Genomic DNA, 21,836 nt, shown 5'->3' on the forward strand with positions numbered 1-21,836 from the left:
CAGGCATCGTCTCCTTTGGAGGCACTGATCTCCGCGGACCTCTGGAGTTTTCAAAGGATGTGAGGCTATCGGTCGCGATGAGGTGGGGAACTAAGTCTTTCTCTGTGCTTTCCACAGGGGACTCAGACATCCTTTCGTCCTGGGAGATGCAAGACGAGCCTGCATTGAAGTCACTGCAGGGATATCCGGCCTTATTTCGAGTCAGGGCATCGCGGTGTCCATTCCACTTGAGGCCGCAAACTCAGGGTCCCTCTCACATACCTAGAGCTGAGAGAAGCCTCCTCTTGAGGTGCTTGTGGTAAGGTGGTATTCCTCTGGAGACGAATCCAGGGACTAACCTCTCTTTTCGAGTTGATTTTTGGTCCACAGAGTTCTTTCGTGTTGCTACAGTGACCTCAGGATCCCTCTAGCCTTGAAACAGTGTTCTTGGGGTTTCTCTGGAGTGCCATCAAGGAAATCAAGGCTCCTTTCATGTGTGATGTGCAAGACGGAATTGCTCTGCACGCAGTACAGGGGAATCGGGCCTCATCTCGCATCGAGGGGGAAGTCTCATGGTTTTTCTCGAGTTGCGGCGGGAACCTGGGGTATATTCTCGAGTTACGACGGGGATGGCCCTTCCACCCACGTGTTTGTTCAGCCACGTCAGGACTCCTGCCTAGTTGCGAGGGACAACTCGGGATTCTCCTCGAGGCTTGGCAGGGCAATTGGAACGCCTCTCCAGCTGAGGCGGGAGACCAAGGGTCCCTTTCCACGTGCCACAAGAATCCTGGGACTCCTATCAAGTTTCACGAGGAGTCAGGCATCGTCTCCTTTGGAGGCACTGATCTCCGCGTACCTCTGGAGTTTTCAAAGGATGTGAGGCCTCCGGTCGCGATGAGGTGGGGAACTAGGTCTTTCTCTGTGGTCTCCACAGGGGATTCAGACATCCTTTCTTCTTGGGAGATGCAAGACGAGCCTGCATTCAAGTCACTGCAGGGATATCCGGCCTTATTTCGAGTCAGGGCATCGCGGTGTCAATTCCACTTGAGGCCGCAATCTCAGGATCCCTCTCACATACCTAGAGCTGAGAGAAGCCTCCTCTTGAGGTGCTTGTGGTAAGGTGGTATTCCTCAGGAGTCGAAGCCAGGGACTAACCTCTCATCTCGTGTTGATTCTTGGTCCACGGAGCTCTTTCGTGTTGCTACAGTGACCTCAGGATCCCTCTAGCCTTGAAACAGTGTTCTTGGGGTTTCTCTGGAGTGCCATCAAGGAAATCAAGGCTCCTTTCATGTGTGATGTGCAACACGGAATTGCTCTGCACGCAGTGCAGGGGAATCGGGCCTCATCTCGCGGCGAGGGGGAAGTCTCATGGTTTTTCTCGAGTTGCGGCGGGAACCTGCGGTACATTCTCGAGTTACGACGGGGATGGCCCTTCCACACACGTGTGTGTTCAGCCATGTCAGGACTCCTGCCTAGTTGCGAGGGACAACTCGGGATTCTCCTCGAGGCTTTGCAGGGCAATTGGGACGCCTCTCCAGCTGAGACGGGAGACCAAGGGTCCCTTTCCACGTGCCACAGGAATCCTGGGTCTCCTATCAAGTTTCACGAGGAGTCAGGCATCGTCTCCTTTGGAGGCACTGATCTCCGCGTACCTCTGTAGTTTTCAAAGGATGTGAGGCTATCGGTCGCGATGAGGTGGGGAACTAAGTCTTTCTCTGTGCTTTCCACAGGGGATTCAGACATCGTTTCGTCCTGGGAGATGCAAGACGAGCCTGCATTGAAGTCACTGCAGGGATATCCGGTCTTATTTCGAGTCAGGGCATCGCGGTGTCCATTCCACTTGAGGCCGCAAACTCAGGGTCCCTCTCACATACCTAGAGCTGAGAAAAGCCTCCTCTTGAGGTGCTTGTGGTAAGGTGGTATTCCTCTGGAGACGAATCCAGGGACTAACCTCTCTTTTCGAGTTGATTTTTGGTCCACAGAGTTTTTTCGTGTTGCTACAGTGACCTCAGGATCCCTCTAGCCTTGAAACAGTGTTCTTGGGGTTTCTCTGGAGTGCCATCAAGGAAATCAAGGCTCCTTTCATGTGTGATGTGCAACACGGAATTGCTCTGCACGCAGTACAGGGGAATCGGGCCTCATCTCGCGGCGAGGGGGAAGTCTCATGGTTTTTCTCGAGTTGCGGCGGGAACCTGGGGTATATTCTCGAGTTACGACGGGGATGGCCCTTCCACCCACGTGTTTGTTCAGCCACGTCAGGACTCCTGCCTAGTTGCGAGGGACAACTCGGGATTCTCCTCGAGGCTTGGCAAGGCAATTGTGACGCCTCTCCAGCTGAGGCGGGAGACCAAGGGTCCCTTTCCTCGTGCCACAGGAATCCTGGGTTTCCTATCAAGTCTCATGAGAAGTCAGGCATCGTCTCCTTTGGAGGCACTGATCTCCGCATACCTCTGGAGTTTTCAAAGGATTTGAGGCCTCCTGTCGCGATGAGGTGGGGAACTAGGTCTTTCTCTGGGGTCTCCACAGGGGATTCAGACACCCTTTCTTCTTGGGAGATGCAAGACGAGCCTGCATTCCAGTCACTGCAGGGATATCCGGCCTTATTTCGAGTCAGGGCATCGCGGTGTCCATTCCACTTGAGGCCGCAAACTCAGGGTCCCTCTCACATACCTAGAGCTGAGAGAAGCCTCCTCTTGAGGTGCTTGTGGTAAGGTGGTATTCCTCTGGAGTCGAAGCCAGGGACTAACGTCTCATCTCGTGTTGATTTTTGGTCCACGGAGCTCTTTCGTGTTGCTACAGTGACCTCAGGATTCCTCTAGCCTTGAAACAGTGTTCTTGGGGTTTCTCTGGAGTGCCATGAAGGAAATCAAGGCTCCTTTCATGTGTGATGTGCAACACAGAATTGCTCTGCACGCAGTGCAGGGGAATCGGGCCTCATCTCGCGGCGAGGGGGAAGTCTCATGGTTTTTCTCGAGTTGCGGCGGAAACCTGGGGTATATTCTCGAGTTACGACGGGGATGGCCCTTCCACACACGTGTTTTTTCAGCCACGTCAGGACTCTTGCCTAGTTGCGAGACACATCTCGGGATTCTCCTCGAGGCTTGGCAAGGCAATTGGGACGCCTCTCCAGCTGAGGCGGGAGACCAAGGGTCCCTTTCCACGTGCCACAGGAATCCTGGGACTCCTATCAAGTTTCACGAGGAGTCAGGCATCGTCTCCTTTGGAAGCACTGATCTCCGCGTACCTCTGGAGTTTTCAAAGGATGTGAGGCCTCCAGTCGCGATGAGGTGGGGAACTAGGTCTTTCTCTGTGGTCTCCACAGGGGATTCAGACATCCTTTCATCTTGGGAGATGCAAGACGAGCCTGCATTCAAGTCATTGCAGGGATATCCAGCCTTATTTCGCGTCAGGGCATCGCGGTGTCCATTCCAGTTGAGGCCGCAAACTCAGGGTCCCTCTCACATACCTAGAGCTGAGAGAAGCCTCCTCTTGAGGTGCTTGTGGTAAGGTGGTATTCCTCTGGAGTCGAAGCCAGGGACTAACCTCTCATCTCGAGTTGATTTTTGGCCCACGGAGCTCTTTCGTGTTGCTACAGTGAACTCAGGATCCCTCTAGCCTTGAAACAGTGTTCTTGGGGTTTCTCTGGAGTGCCATCAAGGAAATCAAGGCTCCTTTCATGTGTGATGTGCAACACGGAATTGCTCTGCACGCAGTGCAGGGGAATCGGGCCTCATCTTGCGGCGAGGGGGAAGTCTCATGGTTTTTCTCGAGTTGCGGCGGGAACCTGGGGTATATTCTCGAGTTACGACGGGGATAGCCCTTCCACCCACGTGTTTCTTCAGCGACGTCAGGACTCCTGCCTACTTGCGAGGGACAACTCTGGATTCTCCTCGAGGCTTGGCAGGGCAATTGGGACGCCTCTCCAGCTGAGGAGGGAGACCAAGTGTCCCTTTCCAAGTGCCACAGGAATCCTGGGACTCCTATCAAGTTTCACGAGGAGTCAGGCATCGTCTCCTTTGGAGGCACTGATCTCCGCGTACCTCTGGAGTTTTCAAAGGATGTGAGGCTATCGGTCGCGATGAGGTGGGGAACTAAGTCTTTCTCTGTGCTTTCCACAGGGGATTCAGACATCCTTTCGTCCTGGGAGATGCAAGACGAGCCTGCATTGAAGTCACTGCAGGAATATCCGGCCTTATTTCGAGTCAGGGCATCGCGGTGTCCATTCCACTTGAGGCCGCAAACTCAGGGTCCCTCTCACATACCTAGAGCTGAGAGAAGCCTCCTCTTGAGGTGCTTGTGGTAAGGTGGTATTCCTCTGGAGACGAATCCAGGGACTAACCTCTCTTTTCGAGTTGATTTTTGGTCCACAGAGTTCTTTCGTGTTGCTACAGTGACCTCAGGATCCCTCTAGCCTTGAAACAGTGTTCTTGGGGTTTCTCTGGAGTGCCATCAAGGAAATCAAGGCTCCTTTCATGTGTGATGTGCAAGACGGAATTGCTCTGCACGCAGTACAGGGGAATCGGGCCTCATCTCGCATCGAGGGGCAAGTCTCATGGTTTTTCTCGAGTTGCGGCGGGAACCTGGGGTATATTCTCGAGTTACGACGGGGATGGCCCTTCCACCCACGTGTTTGTTCAGTCACGTCAGGACTCCTGCCTAGTTGCGAGGGACAACTCGGGATCCTCCTCGAGGCTTGGCAGGGCAATTGGAACGCCTCTCCAGCTGAGGCGGGAGACCAAGAGTCCCTTTCCACGTGCCACAAGAATCCTGGGACTCCTGTCAAGTTTCACGAGGAGTCAGGCATCGTCTCCTTTGGAGGCACTGATCTCCGCGTACCTCTGGAGTTTTCAAAGGATGTGAGGCCTCCGGTCGCGATGAGGTGGGGAACTAGGTCTTTCTTTGTGGTCTCCACAGGGGATTCAGACATCCTTTCTTCTTGGGAGATGCAAGACGAGCCTGCATTCAAGTCACTGCAGGGATATCCGGCCTTATTTCGAGTCAGGGCATCGCGGTGTCCATTCCACTTGAGGCCGCAAACTCAGGGTCCCTCTCACATACCTAGAGCTGAGAGAAGCCTCCTCTTGAGGTGCTTGTGGTAAGGTGGTATTCCTCAGGAGTCGAAACCAGGGACTAACCTCTCATCTCGTGTTGATTCTTGGTCCACGGAGGTCTTTCGTGTTGCTACAGTGACCTCAGGATCCCTCTATCCTTGAAACAGTGTTCTTGGGGTTTCTCTGGAGTGCCATCAAGGAAATCAAGGCTCCTTTCATGTGTGATGTGCAACACGGAATTGCTCTGCACGCAGTGCAGGGGAATCGGGCCTCATCTCGCGGCGAGGGGGAAGTCTCATGGTTTTTCTCGAGTTGCGGCGGGAACCTGGGGTATATTCTCGAGTTCCGACGGGGATTGCCCTTCCACCCACGTGTTTGTTCAGCCACGTCAGGACTCCTGCCTAGTTGCGAGGGACAACTCTGGATTCTCCTCGAGGCTTGGCAGGGCAATTGGGACGCCTCTCCAGCTGAGGCGGGAGACCAAGGGTCCCTTTTCACGTGCCACAGGAATCCTGGGACTCCTATCAAGTTTCACGAGGAGTCAGACATCGTCTCCTTTGGAGGCACTGATCTCCGCGTACCTCTGGAGTTTTCAAAGGATGTGAGGCCTCCGGTCGCCATGAGGTGGGGAACTAAGTCTTTCTCTGTGGTCTCCACAGGGGATTCAGACATGCTTTCATCTTGGGAGATGCAAGACGAGCCTGCATTGAAGTCACTGCAGGGATATTCGGCCTTACTTTGAGTCAGGGCATCGCGGTGTCCATTCCACTTGAGGCCGCAAACTCAGGATCCCTCTCACATACCTAGAGCTGAGAGAAGCCTCCGCTTGAGGTGCTTGTGGTAAGGTGGTATTCCTCAGGAGTCAAAGCCAGGGAATAACCTCTCATCTCGTGTTGATTCTTGGTCCATGGAGCTCTTTCGTGTTGCCACAGTGACCTCAGGATCCCTCTAGCCTTGAAACAGTGTTCTTGGGGTTTCTCTGGAGTGCCATCAAGGAAATCAAGGCTCCTTTCATGTGTGATGTGCAACACGGAATTGCTCTGCACGCAGTGCAGGGGAATCGGGCCTCATCTCGCGGCGAGGGGGAAGTCTCATGGTTTTTCTCGAGTTGCGGCGGGAACCTGGGGTATATTCTCGAGTTACGACGGGGATGGCCCTTCCACACACGTGTGTGTTCAGCCATGTCAGGACTCCTGCCTAGTTGCGAGGGACAACTCGGGATTCTCCTCGAGGCTTTGCAGGGCAATTGTGACGCCTCTCCAGCTGAGACGGGAGACCACGGGTCCCTCTCCACGTGCCACAGGAATCCTGGGTCTCCGATCAAGTTTCACGAGGAGTCAGGCATCGTCTCCTTTGGAGGCACTGATCTCCGCATACCTCTGGAGTTTTCAAAGGATTTGAGGCCTCCTGTCGCGATGAGGTGGGGAACTAGTTCTTTCTCTGTGGTCTCCACAGGGGATTCAGACACCCTTTCGTCTTGGGAGATGCAAGACGAGCCTGCATTCAAGTCACTGCAGGGATATCCGGCCTTATTTCGAGTCAGGGCATCGCGGTGTCCATTCCACTTGAGGCCGCAAACTCAGGGTCCCTCTCACATACCTAGAGCTGAGAGAAGCCTCCTCTTGAGGTGCTTGTGGTAAGGTGGTATTCCTCTGGAGTCGAAGCCAGGGACTAACCTCTCATCTCGAGTTGATTTTTGGTCCACGGAGCTCTTTCGTGTTGCTACAGTGACCTCAGGATCCCTCTAGCCTTGAAACAGTGTTCTTGGGGTTTCTCTGGAGTGCCATCAAGGAAATCAAGGCTCCTTTCATGTGTGATGTGCAACACAGAATTGCTCTGCACGCAGTGCAGGGGAATCGGGCCTCATCTCGCGGCGAGGGGGAAGTCTCATGGTTTTTCTCGAGTTGCGGCGGGAACCTGGGGTATATTCTCGAGTTACGACGGGGATGGCCCTTCCACACACGTGTTTGTTCAGCCACGTCAAGACTCTTGCCTACTTGCGAGACACAACTCGGGATTCTCCTCGAGGCTTGGCAAGGCAATTGGGACGCCTCTCCAGCTGAGGCGGGAGACCAAGGGTCCCTTTCCACGTGCCACAGCAATCCTGGGACTCCTATCAAGTTTCACGAGGAGTCAGGCATCGTCTCCTTTGGAGGCACTGATCTCCGCGTACCTCTGGAGTTTTCAAAGGATGTGAGGCCTCCGGTCGCCATGAGGTGGGGAACTAGGTCTTTCTCTGTGGTCTCCACAGGGGATTCAGACATCCTTTCATCTTGGGAGATGCAAGACGAGCCTGCATTCAAGTCACTGCAGGGATATCCGGCCTTATTTCGCGTCAGGGCATCGCGGTGTCCATTCCACTTGAGGCCGCAAACTCAGGGTCCCTCTCACATACCTAGAGCTGAGAGAAGCCTCCTCTTGAGGTGCTTGTGGTAAGGTGGTATTCCTCTGGAGTCGAAGCCAGGGACTAACCTCTCATCTCGAGTTGATTTTTGGCCCACGGAGCTCTTTCGTGTTGCTACAGTGACCTCAGGATCCCTCTAGCCTTGAAACAGTGTTCTTGGGGTTTCTCTGGAGTGCCATCAAGGAAATCAAGGCTCCTTTCATGTGTGATGTGCAACACGGAATTGCTCTGCACGCAGTGCAGGGGAATCGGGCCTCATCTCGCGGCGAGGGGGAAGTCTCATGGTTTTTCTCGAGTTGCAGCGGGAACCTGGGGTATATTCTCGAGTTACGACGGGGATGGCCCTTCCACCCACGTGTTTCTTCAGCGACGTCAGGACTCCTGCCTAGTTGCGAGGGACAACTCTGGATTCTCCTCGAGGCTTGGCAGGGCAATTGGGACGCCTCTCCAGCTGAGGCGGGAGACCAAGTGTCCCTTTCCAAGTGCCACAGGAATCCTGGGACTCCTATCAAGTTTCACGAGGAGTCAGGCATCGTCTCCTTTGGAGGCACTGATCTCCGCGTACCTCTGGAGTTTTCAAAGGATGTGAGGCTATCGGTCGCGATGAGGTGGGGAACTAAGTCTTTCTCTGTGCTTTCCACAGGGGATTCAGACATCCTTTCGTCCTGGGAGATGCAAGACGAGCCTGCATTGAAGTCACTGCAGGGATATCCGGCCTTATTTCGAGTCAGGGCATCGCGGTGTCCATTCCACTTGAGGCCGCAAACTCAGGGTCCCTCTCACATACCTAGAGCTGAGAGAAGCCTCCTCTTGAGGTGCTTGTGGTAAGGTGGTATTCCTCTGGAGACGAATCCAGGGACTAACCTCTCTTTTCGAGTTGATTTTTGGTCCACAGAGTTCTTTCGTGTTGCTACAGTGACCTCAGGATCCCTCTATCCTTGAAACAGTGTTCTTGGGGTTTCTCTGGAGTGCCATCAAGGAAATCAAGGCTCCTTTCATGTGTGATGTGCAAGACGGAATTGCTCTGCACGCAGTACAGGGGAATCGGGCCTCATCTCGCATCGAGGGGGAAGTCTCATGGTTTTTCTCGAGTTGCGGCGGGAACCTGGGGTATATTCTCGAGTTACGACGGGGATGGCCCTTCCACCCACGTGTTTGTTCAGCCACGTCAGGACTCCTGCCTAGTTGCGAGGGAAAACTCGGGATTCTCCTCGAGGCTTGGCAGGGCAATTGGAACGCCTCTCCAGCTGAGGCGGGAGACCAAGGGTCCCTTTCCACGTGCCACAAGAATCCTGGGACTCCTATCAAGTTTCACGAGGAGTCAGGCATCGTCTCCTTTGGAGGCACTGATCTCCGCGTACCTCTGGAGTTTTCAAAGGATGTGAGGCCTCCGGTAGCCATGAGGTGGGGAACTAGGTGTTTCTCTATGGTCTCCACAGGGGATTCAGACATCCTTTCTTCTTGGGAGATGCAAGACGAGCCTGCATTCAAGTCACTGCAGGGATATTCGGCCTTATTTCGAGTCAGGGCATCGCGGTGTCCATTCCACTTGAGGCCGCAAACTCAGGATCCCTCTCACATACCTAGAGCTGAGAGAAGCCTCCTCTTGAGGTGCTTGTGGTAAGGTGGTATTCCTCAGGAGTCAAAGCCAGGGACTAACCTCTCATCTCGTGTTGATTCTTGGTCCACGGAGCTCTTTCGTGTTGCCACAGTGACCTCAGGATCCCTCTAGCCTTGAAACAGTGTTCTTGGGGTTTCTCTGGAGTGCCATCAAGGAAATCAAGGCTCCTTTCATGTGTGATGTGCAACACGGAATTGCTCTGCACGCAGTGCAGGGGAATCGGGCCTCATCTCGCGGCGAGGGGGAAGTCTCATGGTTTTTCTCGAGTTGCGGCGGGAACCTGGGGTATATTCTCGAGTTACGACGGGGATGGCCCTTCCACACACGTGTGTGTTCAGCCATGTCAGGACTCCTGCCTAGTTGCGAGGGACAACTCGGGATTCTCCTCGAGGCTTTGCAGGGCAATTGTGACGCCTCTCCAGCTGAGACGGGAGACCACGGGTCCCTCTCCACGTGCCACAGGAATCCTGGGTCTCCTATCAAGTTTCACGAGGAGTCAGGCATCGTCTCCTTTGGAGGCACTGATCTCCGCATACCTCTGGAGTTTTCAAAGGATTTGAGGCCTCCTGTCGCGATGAGGTGGGGAACTAGTTCTTTCTCTGTGGTCTCCACAGGGGATTCAGACACCCTTTCGTCTTGGGAGATGCAAGACGAGCCTGCATTCAAGTCACTGCAGGGATATCCGGCCTTATTTCGACTCAGGGCATCGCGGTGTCCATTCCACTTGAGGCCGCAAACTCAGGGTCCCTCTCACATACCTAGAGCTGAGAGAAGCCTCCTCTTGAGGTGCTTATGGTAAGGTGGTATTCCTCTGGAGTCGAAGCCAGGGACTAACCTCTCATCTTGAGTTGATTTTTGGTCCACGGAGCTCTTTCGTGTTGCTACAGGGACCTCAGGATCCCTCTAGCCTTGAAACAGTGTTCTTGGGGTTTCTCTGGAGTGCCATCAAGGAAATCAAGGCTCCTTTCATGTGTGATGTGCAACACAGAATTGCTCTGCACGCAGTGCAGAGGAATCGGGCCTCATCTCGCGGCGAGGGGGAAGTCTCATGGTTTTTCTCGAGTTGCGGCGGGAACCTGGGGTATATTCTCGAGTTACGACGGGGATGGCCGTTCCACACACGTGTTTGTTCAGCCACGTCAGGACTCTTGCCTAGTTGCGAGACACAACTCGGGATTCTCCTCGAGGCTTGGCAAGGCAATTGGGACGCCTCTCCAGCTGAGGCGGGAGACCAAGGGTCCCTTTCCACGTGCCACAGGAATCCTGGGACTCCTATCAAGTTTCACGAGGAGTCAGGCATCGTCTCCTTTGGAGGCACTGATCTCCGCGTACCTCTGGAGTTTTCAAAGGATGTGAGGCCTCCGGTCGCCATGAGGTGGGGAACTAGGTCTTTCTCTGTGGTCTCCACAGGGGATTCAGACATCCTTTCATCTTGGGAGATGCAAGACGAGCCTGCATTCAAGTCACTGCAGGGATATCCGGCCTTATTTCGCGTCAGGGCATCGCGGTGTCCATTCCACTTGAGGCCGCAAACTCAGGGTCCCTCTCACATACCTAGAGCTGAGAGAAGCCTCCTCTTGAGGTGCTTGTGGTAAGGTGGTATTCCTCTGGAGTCGAAGCCAGGGACTAACCTCTCATCTCGAGTTGATTTTTGGCCCACGGAGCTCTTTCGTGTTGCTACAGTGACCTCAGGATCCCTCTAGCCTTGAAACAGTGTTCTTGGGGTTTCTCTGGAGTGCCATCAAGGAAATCAAGGCTCCTTTCATGTGTGATGTGCAACACGGAATTGCTCTGCATGCAGTGCAGGGGAATCGGGCCTCATCTCGCGGCGAGGGGGAAGTCTCATGGTTTTTCTCGAGTTGCGGCGGGAACCTGGGGTATATTCTCGAGTTACGACGGGGATGGCCCTTCCACCCACGTGTTTCTTCAGCGACGTCAGGACTCCTGCCTAGTTGCGAGGGACAACTCTGGATTCTCCTCGAGGCTTGGCAGGGCAATTGGGACGCCTCTCCAGCTGAGGCGGGAGACCAAGGGTCCCTTTCCAAGTGCCACAGGAATCCTGGGACTCCTATCAAGTTTCACGAGGAGTCAGGCATCGTCTCCTTTGGAGGCACTGATCTCCGCGTACCTCTGGAGTTTTCAAAGGATGTGAGGCTATCGGTCGCGATGAGGTGGGAACTAAGTCTTTCTCTGTGCTTTCCACAGGGGATTCAGACATCCTTTCGTCCTGGGAGATGCAAGACGAGCCTGCATTGAAGTCACTGCAGGGATATCCGGCCTTATTTCGAGTGAGGGCATCGCGGTGTCCATTTCACTTGAGGCCGCAAACTCAGGGTCCCTCTCACATACCTAGAGCTGAGAGAAGCCTCCTCTTGAGGTGCTTGTGGTAAGGTGGTATTCCTCTGGAGACGAATCCAGGGACTAACCTCTCTTTTCGAGTTGATTTTTGGTCCACAGAGTTCTTTCGTGTTGCTACAGTGACCTCAGGATCCCTCTATCCTTGAAACAGTGTTCTTGGGGTTTCTCTGGAGTGCCATCAAGGAAATCAAGGCTCCTTTCATGTGTGATGTGCAAGACGGAATTGCTCTGCACGCAGTACAGGGGAATCGGGCCTCATCTCGCATCGAGGGGGAAGTCTCATGGTTTTTCTCGAGTTGCGGCGGGAACCTGGGGTATATTCTCGAGTTACGACGGGGATGGCCCTTCCACCCACGTGTTTGTTCAGCCACGTCAGGACTCCTTCCTAGTTGCGAGGGAAAACTCGGGATTCTCCTCGAGGCTTGGCAGGGCAATTGGAACGCCTCTCCAGCTGAGGCGGGAGACCAAGGGTCCCTTTCCACGTGCCACAAGAATCCTGGGACTCCTATCAAGTTTCACGAGGAGTCAGGCATCGTCTCCTTTGGAGGCACTGATCTCCGCGTACCTCTGGAGTTTTCAAAGGATGTGAGGCCTCCGGTAGCCATGAGGTGGGGAACTAGGTGTTTCTCTATGGTCTCCACAGGGGATTCAGACACCCTTTCGTCTTGGGAGATGCAAGACGAGCCTGCATTCCAGTCACTGCAGGGATATCCGGCCTTATTTCGAGTCAGGGCATCGCGGTGTCCATTCCACTTGAGGCCGCAAACTCAGGGTCCCTCTCACATACCTAGAGCTGAGAGAAGCCTCCTCTTGAGGTGCTTGTGGTAAGGTGGTATTCCTCTGGAGTCGAAGCCAGGGACTAACCTCTCATCTCGAGTTGATTTTGGGTCCACGGAGCTCTTTCGTGTTGCTACAGTGACCTCAGGATCCCTCTAGCCTAGAAATAGTGTTCTTGGGGTTTCTCTGGAGTGCCATGAAGGAAATCAAGGCTCCTTTCATGTGTGATGTGCAACACAGAATTGCTCTGCACGCAGTGCAGGGGAATCGGGCCTCATCTCGCGGCGAGGGGGAAGTCTCATGGTTTTTCTCGAGTTGCGGCGGGAACCTGGGGTATATTCTCGAGTTACGACGGGGATGGCCCTTCCACACACGTGTTTGTTCAGCCACGTCAGGACTCTTGCCTAGTTGCGAGACACAACTCGGGATTCTCCTCGAGGCATGGCAAGGCAATTGGGACGCCTCTCCAGCTGAGGCGGGAGACCAAGGGTCCCTTTCCACGTGTCACAGGAATCCTGGGACTCCTATCAAGTTTCACGAGGAGTCAGGCATCGTCTCCTTTGGAGGCACTGATCTCCGCGTACCTCTGGAGATTTCAAAGGATGTGAGGCCTCCGGTCGCGATGAGGTGGGGAACTAGGTCTTTCTCTGTGGTCTCCACAGGGGATTCAGACATCCTTTCATCTTGGGAGATGCAAGACGAGCCTGCATTGAAGTCACTGCAGGGATATCCGGCCTTATTTCGAGTCAGGGCATCGCGGTGTCCATTCCACTTGAGGCCGCAAACTCAGGGTCCCTCTCACATACCTAGAGCTGAGAGAAGCCTCCTCTTGAGGTGCTTGTGGTAAGGTGGTATTCCTCTGGAGACGAATCCAGGGACTAACCTCTCTTTTCGAGTTGATTTTTGGCCCACGGAGCTCTTTCGTGTTGCTACAGTGACCTCAGGATCCCTCTAGCCTTGAAACAGTGTTCTTGGGGTTTCTCTGGAGTGCCATCAAGGAAATCAAGGCTCCTTTCATGTGTGATGTGCAACACGGAATTGCTCTGCACGCAGTGCAGGGGAATCGGACCTCATCTCGCGGCGAGGGGGAAGTCTCATGGTTTTTCTCGAGTTGCGGCGGGAACCTGGGGTATATTCTCGAGTTACGACGGGGATGGCCCTTCCACACACGTGTGTGTTCAGCCATGTAAGGACTCCTGCCTAGTTGCGAGGGACAACTCGGGATTCTCCTCGAGGCTTTGCAGGACAATTGGGACGCCTCTCCAGCTGAGACGGGAGACCAAGGGTCCCTTTCCACGTGCCACAGGAATCCTGGGTCTCCTATCAAGTTTCACGAGGAGTCAGGCATCGTCTCCTTTGGAGGCACTGATCTCCGCATACCTCTGGAGTTTTCAAAGGATTTGAGGCCTCCTGTCGCGATGAGGTGGGGAACTAGGTCTTTCTCTGTGGTCTCCACAGGGGATTCAGACACCCTTTCGTCTTGGGAGATGCAAGACGAGCCTGCATTCCAGTCACTGCAGGGATATACGGCCTTATTTCGAGTCAGGGCATCGCGGTGTCCATTCCACTTGAGGCCGCAAACTCAGGGTCCCTCTTACATACCTAGAGCTGAGAGAAGCCTCCTCTTGAGGTGCTTGTGGTAAGGTGGTATTCCTCTGGAGTCGAAGCCAGGGACTAACCTCTCATCTCGAGTTGATTTTGGGTCCACGGAGCTCTTTCGTGTTGCAACAGTGACCTCAGGATCCCTCTAGCCTTGAAACAGTGTTCTTGGGGTTTCTCTGGAGTGCCATCAAGGAAATCAAGGCTCCTTTCATGTGTGATGTGCAACACGGAATTGCTCTGCACGCAGTGCAGGGGAATCGGGCCTCATCTCGCGGCGAGGGGGAAGTCTCATGGTTTTTCTCGAGTTGCGGCGGGAACCTGGGGTATATTCTCGAGTTACGACGGGGATGGCCCTTCCACCCACGTGTTTCTTCAGCGACGTCAGGACTCCTGCCTAGTTGCGAGGGACAACTCTGGATTCTCCTCGAGGCTTGGCAGGGCAATTGGGACGCCTCTCCAGCTGAGGCGGGAGACCAAGTGTCCCTTTCCAAGTGCCACAGGAATCCTGGGACTCCTATCAAGTTTCACGAGGAATCAGGCATCGTCTCCTTTGGAGGCACTGATCTCCGCGTACCTCTGGAGTTTTCAAAGGATGTGAGGCTATCGGTCGCTATGAGGTGGGGAACTAAGTCTTTTTCTGTGCTTTCCACAGGGGATTCAGACATCCTTTCGTCCTGGGAGATGCAAGACGAGCCTGCATTGAAGTCACTGCAGGGATATCCGGCCTTATTTCGAGTCAGGGCATCGCGGTGTCCATTCCACTTGAGGCCGCAACTCAGGGTCCCTCTCACATACCTAGAGCTGAGAGAAGCCTCCTCTTGAGGTGCTTGTGGTAAGGTGGTATTCCTCTGGAGACGAATCCAGGGACTAACCTCTCTTTTCGAGTTGATTTTTGGTCCACAGAGTTCTTTCGTGTTGCTACAGTGACCTCAGGATCCCTCTATCCTTGAAACAGTGTTCTTGGGGTTTCTCTGGAGTGCCATCAAGGAAATCAAGGCTCCTTTCATGTGTGATGTGCAAGATGGAATTGCTCTGCACGCAGTACAGGGGAATCGGGCCTCATCTCGCATCGAGGGGGAAGTCTCATGGTTTTTCTCGAGTTGCGGCGGGAACCTGGGGTATATTCTCGAGTTACGACGGGGATGGCCCTTCCACACACGTGTTTGTTCAGCCACGTCAGGACTCTTGCCTAGTTGCGAGACACAACTCGGGATTCTCCTCGAGGCTTGGCAAGGCAATTGGGACGCCTCTCCAGCTGAGGCGGGAGACCAAGGATCCCTTTCCACGTGCCACAGGAATCCTGGGACTCCTATCAAGTTTCGCGAGGAGTCAAGCATCGTCTCCTTTGGAGGCACTGATCTCCGCGTACCTCTGGAGTTTTCAAAGGATGTGAGGCCTCCGGTCGCGATGAGGTGGGGAACTAGGTCTTTCTCTGTGGTCTCCACAGGGGATTCAGACATCCTTTCTTCTTGGGAGATGCAAGACGAGCCTGCATTGAAGTCACTGCAGGGATATCCGGCCTTATTTCGAGTCAGGGCATCGCGGTGTCCATTCCACTTGAGGCTGCAAACTCAGGGTCCCTCTCACATACCTAGAGCTGAGAGAAGCCTCCTCTTGAGGTGCTTGTGGTAAGGTGGTATTCCTCTGGAGTCGAAGCCAGGGACTAACCTCTCATCTCGAGTTGATTTTTGGCCCACGGAGCTCTTTCGTGTTGTTACAGTGACCTGAGGATCCCTCTAGCCTTGAAACAGTGTTCTTGGGGTTTCTCTGGAGTGCCATCAAGGAAATCAAGGCTCCTTTCATGTGTGATGTGCAACACGGAATTGCTCTGCACGCAGTGCAGGGGAATCGGGCCTCATCTCGCGGCGAGGGGGAAGTCTCATGGTTTTTCTCGAGTTGCGACGGGAACCTGGGGTATATTCTCGAGTTACGACGGGGATGGCCCTTCCACACACGTGTTTGTTCTGCCTCGTCAGGACTCTTGCCTAGTTGCGAGGGACAACTCTGGATTCTCCTCGAGGCTTGGCAGGGCAATTGGGACGCCTCTGCAGCTGAGGCGGGAGACCAAGTGTCCCTTTCCAAGTGCCACAGGAATCCTGGGACTCCTATCAAGTTTCACGAGGAGTCAGGCATCGTCTCCTTTGGAGGCACTGATCTCCGCGTACCTCTGGAGTTTTCAAAGGATGTGAGGCCTCCGGTCGCGAAGAGGTGGGAAACTAAGTCTTTCTCTGTGCTTTCCACAGGGGATTCAGACATCCTTTCGTCCTGGGAGATGCAAGACGAGCCTGCATTGAAGTCACTGCAGGGATATCCGGCCTTATTTCGAGTCAGGGCATCGCGGTGTCCATTCCACTTGAGGCCGCAACTCAGGGTCCCTCTCACATACCTAGAGCTGAGAGAAGCCTCCTCTTGAGGTGCTTGTGGTAAGGTGGTATTCCTCTGGAGACGAATCCAGGGACTAACCTCTCTTTTCGAGTTGATTTTTGGTCCACAGAGTTCTTTCGTGTTGCTACAGTGACCTCAGGATCCCTCTATCCTTGAAACAGTGTTCTTGGGTTTTCTCTGGAGTGCCATGAAGGAAATCAAGGCTCCTTTCATGTGTGATGTGCAACACGGAATTGCTCTGCACGCAGTGCAGGGGAATCGGGCCTCATCTCGCGGCGAGGGGGAAGTCTCATGGTTTTTCTCGAGTTGCGGCGGGAACCTGGGGTATATTCTCGAGTTACGACGGGGATGGCCCTTCCACACACGTGTTTCTTCAGCGACGTCAGGACTCCTGCCTAGTTGCGAGGGACAACTCGGGATTCTCCTCGAGGCTTTGCAGGGCAATTGGGACGCCTCTCCAGCTGAGACGGGAGACCAAGAGTCCCTTTCCACGTGCCACAGGAATCCTGGGTCTCCTATCAAGTTTCACGAGGAGTCAGGCATCGTTTCCTTTGGAGGCACTGATCTCCGCGTACCTCTGGAGTTTTCAAAGGATTTGAGGCCTCCTGTCGCGATAAGGTGGGGAACTAGGTCTTTCTCTGTGGTCTCCACAGGGGATTCAGACACCCTTTCGTCTTGGGAGATGCAAGACGAGCCTGCATTCCAGTCACTGCAGGGATATACGGCCTTATTTCGAGTCAGGGCATCGCGGTGTCCATTCCACTTGAGGCCGCAAACTCAGGGTCCCTCTCACATACCTAGAGCTGAGAGAAGCCTCCTCTTGAGGTGCTTGTGGTAAGGTGGTATACCTCTGGAGTCAAAGCCAGGGACTAACCTCTCATCTCGAGTTGATTTTTGGTCCACGGAGCTCTTTCGTGTTGCTACAGTGACCTCAGGATCCCTCTAGCCTTGAAACAGTGTTCTTGGGGTTTCTCTGGAGTGCCATCAAGGAAATCAAGGCTCCTTTCATGTGTGATGTGCAACACAGAATTGCTCTGCACGCAGTGCAGGGGAATCGGGCCTCATCTCGCGGCGAGGGGGAAGTCTCATGGTTTTTCTCGGGTTGCGGCGGGAACCTGGGGTATATTCTCGAGTTATGACGGGGATGGCCCTTCCACACACGTGTTTGTTCAGCCACGTCAGGACTCTTGCCTAGTTGCGAGACACAACTCGGGATTTTCCTCGAGGCTTGGCAAGGCAATTGGGACGCCTCTCCAGCTGAGGCGGGAGACCAAGGGTCCCTTTCTACGTGCCACAGGAATCCTGGGACTCCTATCAAGTTTCACGAGGACTCAGGCATCGTCTCCTTTGGAGGCACTGATCTCCGCGTACCTCTGGAGTTTTCAAAGGATGTGAGGCCTCCGGTCGCGATGAGGTGGGGAACTAGGTCTTTCTCTGTGGTCTCCACAAGGGATTCAGACATCCTTTCATCTTGGGAGATGCAAGACGAGCCTGCATTCAAGTCACTGCAGGGATATCCAGCCTTATTTCGCGTCAGGGCATCGCGGTGTCCATTCCACTTGAGGCCGCAAACTCAGGGTCCCTCTCACATACCTAGAGCTGAGAGAAGCCTCCTCTTGAGGTGCTTGTGGTAAGGTGGTATTCCTCTGGAGTCGAAGCCAGGGACTAACCTCTCATCTCGAGTTGATTTTTGGCCCACGGAGCTCTTTCGTGTTGCTACAGTGACCTCAGGATCCCTCTATCCTTGAAACAGTGTTCTTGGGGTTTCTCTGGAGTGCCATGAAGGAAATCAAGGCTCCTTTCATGTGTGATGTGCAACACGGAATTGCTCTGCACGCAGTGCAGGGGAATCGGGCCTCATCTCGCGGCGAGGGGGAAGTCTCATGGTTTTTCTCGAGTTGCGGCGGGAACCTGGGGTATATTCTCGAGTTACGACGGGGATGGCCCTTCCACACACGTGTTTCTTCAGCGACGTCAGGACTCCTGCCTAGTTGCGAGGGACAACTCGGGATTCTCCTCGAGGCTTTGCAGGGCAATTGGGACGCCTCTCCAGCTGAGACGGGAGACAAAGAGTCCCTTTCCACGTGCCACAGGAATCCTGGGTCTCCTATCAAGTTTCACGAGGAGTCAGGCATCGTTTCCTTTGGAGGCACTGATCTCCGCAAACCTCTGGAGTTTTCAAAGGATTTGAGGCCTCCTGTCGCGATAAGGTGGGGAACTAGGTCTTTGTCTGTGGTCTCCACAGGGGATTCAGACACCCTTTCGTCTTGGGAGATGCAAGACGAGCCTGCATTCCAGTCACTGCAGGGATATACGGCCTTATTTCGAGTCAGGGCATCTCGGTGTCCATTCCACTTGAGGCCGCAAACTCAGGGTCCCTCTCACATACCTAGAGCTGAGAGAAGCCTCCTCTTGAGGTGCTTGTGGTAAGGTGGTATTCCTCTGGAGTCAAAGCCAGGGACTAACCTCTCATCTCGAGTTGATTTTTGGTCCACAGAGCTCTTTCATGTTGCTACAGTGACCTCAGGATCCCTCTAGCCTTGAAACAGTGTTCTTGGGGTTTCTCTGGAGTGCCATGAAGGAAATCAAGGCTCCTTTCATGTGTGATGTGCAACACAGAATTGCTCTGCACGCAGTGCAGGGGAATCGGGCCTCATCTCGCGGCGAGGGGGAAGTCTCATGGTTTTTCTCGGGTTGCGGCGGGAACCTGGGGTATATTCTCGAGTTATGACGGGGATGGCCCTTCCACACACGTGTTTGTTCAGCCACGTCAGGACTCTTGCCTAGTTGCGAGACACAACTCGGGATTCTCCTCGAGGCTTGGCAAGGCAATTGGGACGCCTCTCCAGCTGAGGCGGGAGACCAAGGGTCCCTTTCCACGTGCCACAGGAATCCTGGGACTCCTATCAAGTTTCACGAGGACTCAGGCATCGTCTCCTTTGGAGGCACTGATCTCCGCGTACCTCTGGAGTTTTCAAAGGATGTGAGGCCTCCGGTCGCGATGAGGTGGGGAACTAGGTCTTTCTCTGTGGTCTCCACAGGGGATTCAGACATCCTTTCATCTTGGGAGATGCAAGACGAGCCTGCATTCAAGTCACTGCAGGGATATCCGGCCTTATTTCGCGTCAGGGCATCGCGGTGTCCATTCCACTTGAGGCCGCAAACTCAGGGTCCCTCTCACATACCTAGAGCTGAGAGAAGCCTCCTCTTGAGGTGCTTGTGGTAAGGTGGTATTCCTCTGGAGTCGAAGCCAGGGACTAACCTCTCATCTCGAGTTGATTCTTGGTCCACGGAGCTCTTTCGTCTTGCTACAGTGACCTCAGGATCCCTCTAGCCTTGAAACAGTGTTCTTGGGGTTTCTCTGGAGTGCCATGAAGGAAATCAAGGCTCCTTTCATGTGTGATGTGCAACACGGAATTGCTCTGCACGCAGTGCAGGGGAATCGGGCCTCATCTCGCGGTGAGGGGGAAGTCTCTTGGTTTTTCTCGAGTTGCGGCGGGAACCTGGGGTATATTCTCGAGTTACGACGGGGATGGCCCTTCCACCCACGTGTTTGTTCATCCACGTCAGGACTCCTGCCTAGTTGCGAGGGACAACTCAGTATTCTCCTCGAGGCTTGGCAGGGCAATTGGGACGCCTCTCCAGCTGAGGCGGGAGACCAAGTGTCCCTTTCCAAGTGCCACAGGAATCCTGGGACTCCTATCAAGTTTCACGAGGAATCAGGCATCGTCTCCTTTGGAGGCACTGATCTCCGCGTACCTCTGGAGTTTTCAAAGGATGTGAGGCTATCGGTCGCGATGAGGTGGGGAACTAAGTCTTTTTCTGTGCTTTCCACAGGGGATTCAGACATCCTTTCGTCCTGGGAGATGCAAGACGAGCCTGCATTGAAGTCACTGCAGGGATATCCGGCCTTATTTCGAGTCAGGGCATCGCGGTGTCCATTCCACTTGAGGCCGCAACTCAGGGTCCCTCTCACATACCTAGAGCTGAGAGAAGCCTCCTCTTGAGGTGCTTGTGGTAAGGTGGTATTCCTCTGGAGACGAATCCAGGGACTAACCTCTCTTTTCGAGTTGATTTTTGGTCCACAGAGTTCATTCGTGTTGCTACAGTGACCTCAGGATCCCTCTATCCTTGAAACAGTGTTCTTGGGGTTTCTCTGGAGTGCCATCAAGGAAATCAAATCTCCTTTCATGTGTGATGTGCAAGATGGAATTGCTCTGCACGCAGTACAGGGGAATCGGGCCTCATCTCGCATCGAGGGGGAAGTCTCATGGTTTTTCTCGAGTTGCGGCGGGAACCTGGGGTATATTCTCGAGTTACGAAGGGGATGGCCCTTCCACACACGTGTTTGTTCAGCCACGTCAGGACTCTTGCCTAGTTGCGAGACACAACTCGGGATTCTCCTCGAGGCTTGGCAAGGCAATTGGGACGCCTCTCCAGCTGAGGCGGGAGACCAAGGGTCCCTTTCCACGTGCCACAGGAATCCTGGGACTCCTATCAAGTTTCGCGAGGAGTCAAGCATCGTATCCTTTGGAGGCACTGATCTCCGCGTACCTCTGGAGTTTTCAAAGGATGTGAGGCCTCCGGTCGCGAAGAGGTGGGAAACTAAGTCTTTCTCTGTGCTTTCCACAGGGGATTCAGACATCCTTTCGTCCTGGGAGATGCAAGACGAGCCTGCATTGAAGTCACTGCAGGGATATCCGGCCTTATTTCGAGTCAGGGCATCGCGGTGTCCATTCCACTTGAGGCCGCAACTCAGGGTCCCTCTCACATACCTAGAGCTGAGAGAAGCCTCCTCTTGAGGTGCTTGTGGTAAGGTGGTATTCCTCTGGAGACGAATCCAGGGACTAACCTCTCTTTTCGAGTTGATTTTTGGTCCACAGAGTTCTTTCGTGTTGCTACAGTGACCTCAGGATCCCTCTATCCTTGAAACAGTGTTTTTGGGTTTTCTCTGGAGTGCCATGAAGGAAATCAAGGCTCCTTTCATGTGTGATGTGCAACACGGAATTGCTCTGCACGCAGTGCAGGGGAATCGGGCCTCATCTCGCGGCGAGGGGGAAGTCTCATGGTTTTTCTCGAGTTGCGGCGGGAACCTGGGGTATATTCTCGAGTTACGACGGGGATGGCCCTTCCACACACGTGTTTCTTCAGCGACGTCAGGACTCCTGCCTAGTTGCGAGGGACAACTCGGGATTCTCCTCGAGGCTTTGCAGGGCAATTGGGACGCCTCTCCAGCTGAGACGGGAGACCAAGAGTCCCTTTCCACGTGCCACAGGAATCCTGGGTCTCCTATCAAGTTTCACGAGGAGTCAGGCATCGTTTCCTTTGGAGGCACTGATCTCCGCGTACCTCTGGAGTTTTCAAAGGATTTGAGGCCTCCTGTCGCGATAAGGTGGGGAACTAGCTCTTTCTCTGTGGTCTCCACAGGGGATTCAGACACCCTTTCGTCTTGGGAGATGCAAGACGAGCCTGCATTCCAGTCACTGCAGGGATATACGGCCTTATTTCGAGTCAGGGCATCGCGGTGTCCATTCCACTTGAGGCCGCAAACTCAGGGTCCCTCTCACATACCTAGAGCTGAGAGAAGCCTCCTCTTGAGGTGCTTGTGGTAAGGTGGTATTCCTCTGGAGTCAAAGCCAGGGACTAACCTCTCATCTCG

Source organism: Cervus elaphus, unplaced genomic scaffold (assembly GCF_910594005.1).
Source record: "Cervus elaphus unplaced genomic scaffold, mCerEla1.1, whole genome shotgun sequence".
Lineage (NCBI taxonomy): Eukaryota > Metazoa > Chordata > Mammalia > Artiodactyla > Cervidae > Cervus > Cervus elaphus.